Raw genomic sequence first — 10,360 nt, 5'->3', positions numbered from 1 at the left:
AGCACACAAGGATACCTACACTAAAACACAACTACAAGATAGTCATTTAAAAATCCCTTCAAAGATCTCATTAACTTATCAAATGGAGAGGACCAATTCTCAATAAAGTGATTATAATTCATCTTAACAACCAAACAAGACCATCCATAAAACCAAGAAAGAAGAAGCAGACTAGTGAGAGGCTTGTGAGGCAAGAAGTGAACACCAAATATCTCATCATCACGCAAAGATTTGTCACTTGATTTCAAATTCAAAAGAACAGGATAAAAAAATTTAAAGTCAATCGAAACATCACTCTCCCCTTTCAAACTTTCCCTAGGAGTGATGTTCATGTCTCCACCCTTAAGATTCTCCATCAAACAACTATCAAGTGACAAATCAAAAGTCAAAGCAATCTCTATACTAGGATTATCACAATCCTCATCAATAACCATGATTTCAAAAGAAGGGGTAAGAGAAATAAGGTCAACACAATCAATGGAGATAAGAGGTTCATCCTCAACATAATGAAAAATCTCATATTTCTCATGAGAGCTCTTTCCCATGACACCATCATCAAGACAAATCACATTCTTAAGATTTTCATCAAATGTCACACACTGTAAGTCAATCAATAAAGTTCATTCGATCACTCTCCACAAGAGAACAAATTGTATCAAGAAAACCATAATCATCATCAAACCTCATAAACTTCAACTCACTACCATTACTTGAAATTTTAAAATTCATATTTTGATGTGTGAGTTGGTCTTTAAGAGGTGAAATTGGACAAGAAGAATAGCGTGACATGTGTTTGTTATGTGGTAGCATAACATTGACATCATTCATCAAATTCAAATCCAAAGGGGGTGGGGAAGAAGCATATGAAGGGCAAACTTGAACAGTATGTCGTTCTCCACATTATTCACATGTAGATGAAAAGTCATGCACACCACACATATTTATAGGGAGGAAGGAAACATGTTGATATTGAATATTATGCACATTGTCAAGAAGCAACGAGTCTACCTTCTTAGTCAAGTCATCAAGCAATGTATGAATACTCGGGTTAACTCTAACTTGTGGGCCTCCCTTAGGTACCACTCTATCAAATCCCCACTCCTCATCGGCTCTAGCCATTCTCTCAATCAAGTCATAAGCTTCTTTAGCATCCAAATCAACAAATTTTCCTCTAGAAGCCATTATGATCAAATCTCTATTATATGGAAGAAAATTTTGAAAGAAGGTCGAGGTAGTTAGCCAAAAGGGGATTCCATGATGGGGACAAGCACTCAAAAGCCCTTTAAACCTCTCTCATGACTCACTAAAACCCTCAAACTCACCATGTTGAAAGCTAAGAATGTCATGCCTAAACTTGAAGATCTTAGAAGGTGGGAAATATTTGTAGAGAAAGGCTTTGGCTAAATCATTGCAAGAAGAGAAGGTATTTGAAGGGTGAGAGTATAGTACCATTTTGTAGCTCCATCCTTAAAGCAAAATGGAATAAGAAGAAGCTTTATGATTTCATTAGGCACTCCCACCTTTCTCACAAAACCACACAAATACTCAAAAGTCCTAAGATGTCCAAGAACATCCTCAATCTCAAGTCCATGAAAAGCATCTCGACCAATTGACATAATAAACTTCGGATTAATATCAAAATAATGGCCTTTAAAAACTCCAATGTTAACGGGAGAATAAGAAAGCATAGGATCGGGTCTATTATAATCGCCAAAACTCATGGATGAAGACAATTATTAAATGTAAAAATCAAAATACAAGTGTGTAATACCTCAGATTTATAAACTGTTGGGTACTCTATCGAGTAGGGCTTACTATGTCGAGTAAGTTAGTTTTGCATTCAGGAGTACGTTCTGCCTGATGGGTACTCGATTTACTAAGGACAACTCGATCGAGTAGGCAATACTCGATCGAGTACCGTAGTTACTCGATCGAGTATGACGGGTTTTACGAGTTTTTGGCCGGGTTTGATAGTAACGCGTGAAGAGTTATATAAAGAGTTTTCGTCAGTTCCTTTTTACTTTTACCTTATTCTAAACCTTTTTACAATAGAAAACAAAGCGACGTTAGATTCTCTTCTCTCATTGCTATCAAATCAAGGGCTAGGGTTGTCGGATTTCGGAGTTCTTTATACCTTTGTGATCGTCGTATTGTGGGTAAGATCTTTGTACTGTTTTTATGTCATTTGATTAATATTTTTTAGACCCTAATTGGATGATTTGGGGGTTATTGGGATTGTTGATGTTATAGATTTTAATTATGTGATTAATTGTTTATAGGAGGTGATTTCGTAGAAGAAGGTTTTTGATCCGTTGCTTGTAGTTGATAATAGATGATTTCATTTCAGGTAGGGTTTCCCTACTCGGTTATTGCGTAAATGTTGTAAGATGGTTGTTTGGCATGTTGATTATATCGTCATTGGTTTTTGACATTGTTTGCATTGGTATTGTGGTTGGTTATTGTTTGTATGTGGTTCGCGAGGTGTGCCCTCACTTGCGGGAGTGCCTTCATGCCCGTGATTCGCCCCTTGTGGTTCCCGTCAAAAGGGGGATGTGCACATTGATGGACATGGGTTATTCGCTCGATGGAGATGAGCGGGGCTTAGGTGGGAAAGGCTGCGGTCCCCCACTGGCGGTGTGGAATATCTGTTGCAATGGATATTCTGGCAAGGCTACACACTTTAGTGTGTAGTCAGTTGTTTGGTAATGTGATGGAGTTGGAGGATTGTGATTATGTAACTGTCTGTTGTATTGTCTTATATTATTTATGCATGTAGTAACTAATCTCGTTTAAATGTCTTGAAAACTGTGGTGATCTATTCGGGATAGTAAGAAGTTGTTTAACCGGTATATCTTGGATATCCGTGGGATCTAGCTGGGGATGGAGTCACCACAAGACAGAGTCGTAGTCTTCCATTGTTTTGTCATGACACATTTGTTTTAGTTCGATTTTAGGTTTGGAGACATTGTACTTTATTTTACAGTTGCTTATGATGTAATCACTTTAAACTTTATATTTAAATTATGTTTCTTGATGGTTACTTTTGATTACTATGCCTCGGGTAACCGAGATGGTAGCATTCTCATGCGCTAGGTGGTTTTGGGAAGGCACCTTCGTGTATGGGGGTGTTAGAAAGTGTAGAAACTACTAACTAAAAAATGGAAGAAATGAACAAAAAAAACATATGTTTTTTTCTTTTTCGCAAATATTCAATTTGTTTTCTTTTTAAATTTTGAAAAGCGATTAAATGACTAGTCTTGAAACTTAGAATAAGACTTATATCTAACTATGCACCATCCCCGACAACGACGCCATTTTTTTGTTTTGGTAACGAGGAACATCTCTCATTAGCAGCCTAGGGCGATACACCTTTGAGAGACCAAACCCCGAGAGATACGTGACAGCACGGTAAGCTGGCACTCTCTTTTAACAGACCCCGAAGGTCCCCAAGCGATAACCGCACACTGCTCATGGAGGGAGTCGAACAAGCCTATCAAACGAATTAATCGTACAACCAAACTATATACTTCCTCCATTCAACTCCACTCTACCTATTTCTATTTTCTACGCTATTCACAAATATACATTCAATTTCGATTTTCTCTCAATACATAAGTGAAAATACATTCATGTGGGATCTTGTTTGATTCGTCTTTACGAGTACATTAAAACTATCTAATTTTTATAATTTTTGCAAATACGTAGCTAACGATATTTACCGCGTAAAACCTGCGTTGGTAAACGTGAAAAAGCAAAGTGGTAGAGTGGAGTTGAATGGAGGAAGTAGTATGGAAGTAGGGTGTCGAATCCACAGAGATGGTGTGTTAGAAATGGTTTATAAGTCTCGGTCTTCGTTTTAGTCTAGTCGGTCAATAAGATGGAAGTGATTATCTATGCTAAAATTCTAAGCTAAGAACATGGAATAATTGAACAATCAAGTAAACAAGTAAGTTAAGCACAATGAGAAAAGAGACTAGGGTGTCGGGGTAACCCAAGTAGGAGGGGTCTAGTCTAAGTTGATATAAAAGATAGAACAGAGAATGAAGTCTAGGTGTGTCTCTATCTCTCGATATGAGACGGACCTTGGGTCAAGTCTAGTTGAACTCTCGTCCCAAAAAGTCCTAACCCACCTATCTAGTATGGTCTAACTAGTCTCGACTCTCGCCGTATGCGAGTCAAACCAAACAAGGAAAGCCAAACTCTTGTTCAAGAAATCCCACAAACATGTTCAAAGCACAAGATAAGAGGCAAACAAACAGTTAGCATTCAAACACGGCTCAAATCAAACCGATTAATCCCACAAGAGCTTCCCCTTACTCTAATATTAATCTACTCAGACATACTTAACATAAAGAACACAAGTAAAGTAATAATGATTATGCTAAACATAACTAGTTGTGAGATTAACTAAAATAAGAGAAGAGAAATACAATAAGATGAATTTAAAGAGGAAAAGATGTAATATTCACCAACTATATTAAACTAATTAAACTAAGAAATAACAATAACATACTAATAAACATGATTTAAACAATAAAAGAACAAACTTTAATGTAAATAAACACTAGATCTATAAAACTAATAATTTTTTTTTTTTGCTAATATGTAAAATTGTATAAATATGGGAAAATATACAATGAAAGGGTATCAAAAGTTAGACTTGCAAATACAAGTCAAACCATAAGACCACCGAGACAACCAAGAACATAAGAGTGACACGTCATCAGCTAAAAAAAAGGCAACATTTTCCAGCTCAATTCAACAGGAGACACTAAGCTCTTCAATAGCGACCAAATCCATGCCTTTATCTTTTTGATTCACCAGCATCGCTGTCGTATACACCATCAGATAATTCATTTTTCCTCATTCATTCATTTATGCTCAAAATTATGGACCCATCGTTGATCACGAGGACAAATCGGTCTTTTTATAAGAGGTTTGCATCTTACTCGTACCAAAATTTTGATTCTAGCTGCCACATTTTTGGGTGTGTCCAGCTGCATCTCAATTCTAATATTCCTTTGGTTCCAGATATAGTAGAATTAGGCATTAACCATTGTTCTTATGATCTTTTTCTGCAATCTAGTAAATCTGCAATTAATAAGCCAATCAAGAGTATTTGTTCGTCTAATTTTGATCCCCAACCATTTTTCCAGGTAGCTTAGAATCCAGCAGCTATACGCACATTCGAAGAACAAATGATGCACGGTTTCATGCGCCTGTTCGCAGATACAACAAGTATCCCTGTTACTAACCCACAGTTTTTTCAATTTAATTCTTGTGTTCATTGTATCCTGGTATATTAGCCATGTTATAAATCGATGTTTAGGCACATACCATGAATCCCAGACCTGATGATACCAAGGTACAATAGATTTATTATCTCTCAGGGAATTGTAACCATGGTTGATGTTATATGCCTCAGTCAAGTTCTCCTGTATAAATCCCTGATGCATTCTGTATTTGACCCGGCAAATCTTCCTCCAACTCCAACTAGAATCCCCATTAGGCTGGTAAGTAGACCAGTGCTTCCCTTTGAGGTAAATATGGTTAACCCATTGCACCCTGAGTTTGTCGTAAACCCACCAAGCCAGCTTTCCAACAGCAGCAATGTTCCAAATGCTTATGTTCTTAAGGCCCAAACCTCCCTCTTTTTTTGGATATAAACATTATCCCATGAGACCAGTGGGGCTCGGGTATATTCAGTGCCCCCTTCCCATAGGTAGTTCCTACCAAGTAACTTGAAAATACATAAATTTAAATATAGACGAGAGAAAGGAAACTTCATACCGAAAAGAAGACAAGATTCAATAAATGAACATAAGAAGAAGCTAGATTAAATAGAGTCGGAAATTTGAGTACGAATTAACGAAATTAAATCAGAGTAATTATTCTAAAAGAGAGAAAATAAATGAGAGTTTTTTTTTTCTATTTTTCTTCTACTCTAATCCCTATTGCCGTAAAAAAATGAGACTGTGAAGGCCCTCTAACAATTGGGGTTTGTTTCTTATATAGTCCCACAATAATAAATGAAACGACACAGCGTAGCAAATAAAACGCAGCACTCTTTCATATTATAGTAAGGGCAGAATAGTCTTTCCATTCCTTGCTTTCTCTTCTTTAAAAAGACAAGCCAACTAACTCAATTATTTGAGCTAATCAATTAAGAACCCGCAACCAGGAGGGTGAGTCGATGAATAGGCTGAACTCGTGGGCTCCGAGGGTGGCTCTCGCGAGAAGGAGGTGGCACGAGTTGATGGTAAGGAGCAGCGGTGGCTCGACCACGGTGGTGAGCTCAGTGGCTGCTGGTAGTTGCTCAGAGGAGATGATGCTCGATGGTGGTTCACGACGGTCTGACCGGATTAGCAGGTACACTGACGCGGCTGTCGCAACCCTATCAAAACCAAACCAACCGGCTCAACTAATATAGTAGAGGTAAGTCTGGTATCGTACTCCACAAGGAGGCTATTATATCTACTTGTTATCCTAGTCCGTCACGATAACAACTGGGGTGTGTTGATTTGTTTTCTAAACTACTAAATAAGATTAAGGCAGAGAGAAAAAGAGCAATAGAGACAATAAAGAGAAATAAGGGATGTGATCAAATAAGGAGAGAAATGCTAGGAAGTCGGTTCATCATGGTAATTAGCCAATTCTGTCATAATAAGATCAGTCGGTCTGATGTGAGAAGGGTAAAAGAAAGGTCCTCTTGGCAGGGGCGAACCCAGAAATAAAATTTTGGGGTAGCGAATTTTTTTTGATGTTGTTTTACACTTATGTGAAGGTGCATATTTAAAAAAATTGGGGTGGCAAAAGTCGATAATCTTAATCATTTTTTGGGAATTTGGGGTAGCGAGTGCTACCCTTTGCTACTATGTTACTATGTAGGTTCCCCCCTGCCTCTTGGTCCGCTATCTGCCTTAAAATACAACTAACTTAGCTCTCGCCCTCATTAGTGTAGTCTACTGTTCATAACAGGTCTGTTCATTCCAATCTCTCGATCTAGGTCTGAATTTAACCGGATTAACTAGTTTAGAAGCGTGCACTCAACTAAACGATTACAATTAAATTGTCATGAAACAGTTCTCACATGTAAACCATTTAATCTAATTACAACATCATTGTTTCACTACCATGACTCCCCTAATCCTAACGTCAAAGGAATTAGCTACTCATGTTTATGATGAAACAAACAACAATAATGGATGAAATAGCAAGAGACATGATATAACAATGATGAAGATGAAATACCATAAACTTAACAATAACAATAATTAAAACGCTAATTTAGAACAAGGATTAAAGATGTAAAAGAAGATTAAATTGAATTAAGAGAGTAAGAATGATTACAAAGTTTTGGATCCGGCAAAAAGAACGAAAGTAACGTCGAACCAACAGAAGAAGGAATGTGTCTGCTAACTGAATGCTTAAGAGTAATTTAGAGTTGATTACAAGAGTAAAAGATAATTACACCTAATTACGTCTTCTCCTTATATAGGGAAGATATTTATTAAACATACTTAACAAAATAAATAAGTCCTCGCGAAATAAAATCTCGCGTAAAATAGCAAAGTGCTCGATTGAGTGATTTGAGACTCCTTGATCGAACACTATTCCAGCAGATCCCCTCGATCGAACAGTAAACGTACTCGATCGAGGACCTTCAAAATGCCACCTTTCGATCGACTACAGCAGGGACTCGATCGAGCATTGTTGACTACCATATCCACTCGATTGAACAGAAAAGGCTTCGATCGAGTACTTAGCCACTGAACCAGCTTGCTTTCTTCGTTGGTTAGCTTCCGAGACCACTTCACGCTTCGCGAGGCATAGTAATTCCGCTCCAAATCTTCCATCTCCATAAATGCATGCGAAGGGGACTGAAAAAGGCACGATTCCGCTAGTTTCGGGTCCGTTCCTGCAATTAAGGCCAAACAAACCAAAGTAGACTATTCGGGGCATTTCGCAATATAAAACTACGAGAATCGCATGGAAATACGTGCAATGAAGGCTAAAAAAGACTATATAAAATGCACGTATCAAATCTCCCCAAACCGAAAATTTACTCGTCCTCGAGTAAACTAAATGCAAACTAATGGAACGGAATAGAAAACTCAGAGCTAGCTACAAGTTGTCCACTTAAACCGGTTTAATGCAAAAAAAAAAAAACTGATCTTATAGCAAAACACCCAAGTGCAAACGAGTTGTATGATGTTTATAAATAAGTTGAACTGTCGACCTTGCAAGACCTTTAAAAATGGACTCTCACGGGTCACTCTTCTCTCATGAAGCAAAGGGTAATCATATGAATGTAAGAGAAGAAGAAAAATAGTCACTCACCTAAACTACGACCCACATAGACATGCATGCAACTAATATGATAGACAATTCTAACCACCACAAATACATTCCAACCAAATAAAGTCCGCCACAGCCGAGGTCTTACAAAAGATATGGGAAAGTGAGGCAATGGGAAGAGAAAAGGCAAAACATTTATGGGAAAGAGAAGTTAATAGTCAAGCTAGCAACCTAATCAAAACCAAACTAAACAATATCGGATTCTAATGCATCTTAAAATTTGAACCAAGTGCCCTTAATTGGCATACAAACTCACTCAACCAAAAAAATACTCCTCATAAAATATAAATAAAGCATAGGAGTGAAACCGTCAACAATGAAACTTCCCCTTTTTTTTTCTTTTTTCTTTCTTTCTTCACGTTTTTTTCCTTTTTTTTTTTTTCTTTTTTCTTTTTTCTTTTTTTTTTCAACTTCATTTTTCTCAACACATCCTCCTTTCATTCATAAATTACCAACTCCAAATTAATACAAAACGAGCCAAACTCGGATCAATAGACAAAACACCGCATAAACACACTAAACTAGCTTGACAGGCAGGCTAAATCTGGATGTAATTAAGGGTCAAAAGGCAAATTTGGCTGATAGTGGAGTTAAATGGGTAAAAATGAAAGAAAGGGAAACTGTAAGCGTCTCCCTACATGTGACACCAACTAACCCGTATGTATGTAGGCAAAAAGTAATTGAATTTCATACACGTGCAAATTGATAAAACATGCTATGCAAGGAGAATACTACTCACAGTCCTACATGAAACTGGTCATAAATGACACCAGTTTATATGGCTCTAAAACTTAAAAATTAGAAGTAGTTTGCCAAATTTATCATGTCAAGTCTATTTGATCAGCTGTATTTTTAACATTAACTCGTATCTTATGCAAATGACAAAGCTAATAAGATATCAATTTGTTACAAGGCTTAAGTGAAATGACAAATTATAGTGCAATATCATCAATGAAATCTATAGTTCCGACTCGACCTGAATGCAAAAATAAACGTGAATTTTTTTTGGAATTTTCGAATTTTTCGAATTTTTTTTGATTTTTCATTATTATTTTGAAATAAAAATACAATGCAAGCAGAAATGCAATAAACGTGAATGCAAAAAAACAGATGCAAATGCAGACTCAAAGGATGCATTACCCTCCCCAAACCAAAACGGACAACGCCCTCGTTGTCCTCCAGCATACACCAGCAGAATAATGGGGGATAGGGAAAAATACAACCAATATATAAACAAATGAAATAAAAGCAGATGAAAAAGAAATAAAAGCAGAAAATACTTAAAATATATACGAACTTCCCCAAACCAGCCAGAAAATTGGGGAAGTGAGTAGACCAGTAGCTACTCGTCAGCCTCCTCCTCTTCTTCAGCCACCATAATGGTGGGGTCCTCCTCCTCCTCTCATCTCCTCCTCTAATGCCTCCCTACAGTAAGGTCAGCTCTGTACCCCTCCTCCCTCTCATCAGTGTCCTCCTCACTGGCAGGCTGTGGGTACCCCTCCGCCGGGTACCGGTAGAAAGAAGGGTGTGGCCAGTTGTGAGGAACAGGATGTCCTCTCATCATGTGGTACTCATATAGAGGGAATAAGGCAAGTGCCTGATCCCGCTCTATACTAGTCACTCTACTGCACATCTCCAAAAGTAAAGCGTCACGACGCCCTTGGTCCATGACCTCAAGCGCCTCAAAAGTAGGAGGAACTACAAAATTAGCCGGTAAAACCGGCTGAAGGACAGAAGGAGTAGGTACAGCGGTGGGGATAGGCGTGGGCGTGGACGTTGACGTGGAAGTCTGCCTAGCCTGTAGACCTGGCAAACGGGTCAACCGGGTCGGGTTCGGGTCGGGCCAGTTTGGGTCGGGTCATTTCGGGTTTTTCAAATTTTCGGATTAGTTCGGATCGGGTCAGTTCATTTCGGGTTACGGGTATATTTCGGGTTTGTTGGTCGGGTGTGTTTCGGGTCAAGAGGGTCGGGTTAATTCGGGTCAGGCCATTTTCGGGTCAAA

General features: G+C 38.1%; 1 long non-coding RNA gene and 1 other non-coding gene across 2 annotated transcripts; both read left to right on the top strand.

The window, feature by feature from the left end:
* Window positions 1–1,249: 1,249 nt before the first annotated feature.
* On the top strand, window positions 1,250–1,356 carry LOC141645113 (small nucleolar RNA R71). The gene has a single exon (XR_012544703.1). It is a non-coding gene; the product is annotated as a small nucleolar RNA R71 (small nucleolar RNA).
* A 3,358-nt stretch (window positions 1,357–4,714) lies between these two features.
* LOC141629859 (uncharacterized) lies at window positions 4,715–5,462 on the top strand. Its single transcript, XR_012537371.1, has 2 exons — window positions 4,715–4,936; window positions 5,157–5,462. It is a non-coding gene; the product is annotated as an uncharacterized LOC141629859 (long non-coding RNA).
* The last annotated feature ends 4,898 nt before the right edge of the window (window positions 5,463–10,360 follow it).

Source organism: Silene latifolia, chromosome 2, assembly GCF_048544455.1.
Source record: "Silene latifolia isolate original U9 population chromosome 2, ASM4854445v1, whole genome shotgun sequence".
Classification (NCBI taxonomy): Eukaryota; Viridiplantae; Streptophyta; class Magnoliopsida; order Caryophyllales; family Caryophyllaceae; genus Silene; species Silene latifolia.
The sequence above is the reverse complement of the archived record's forward strand: the minus strand, read 5'-3'. Positions and strand labels throughout refer to the sequence as shown.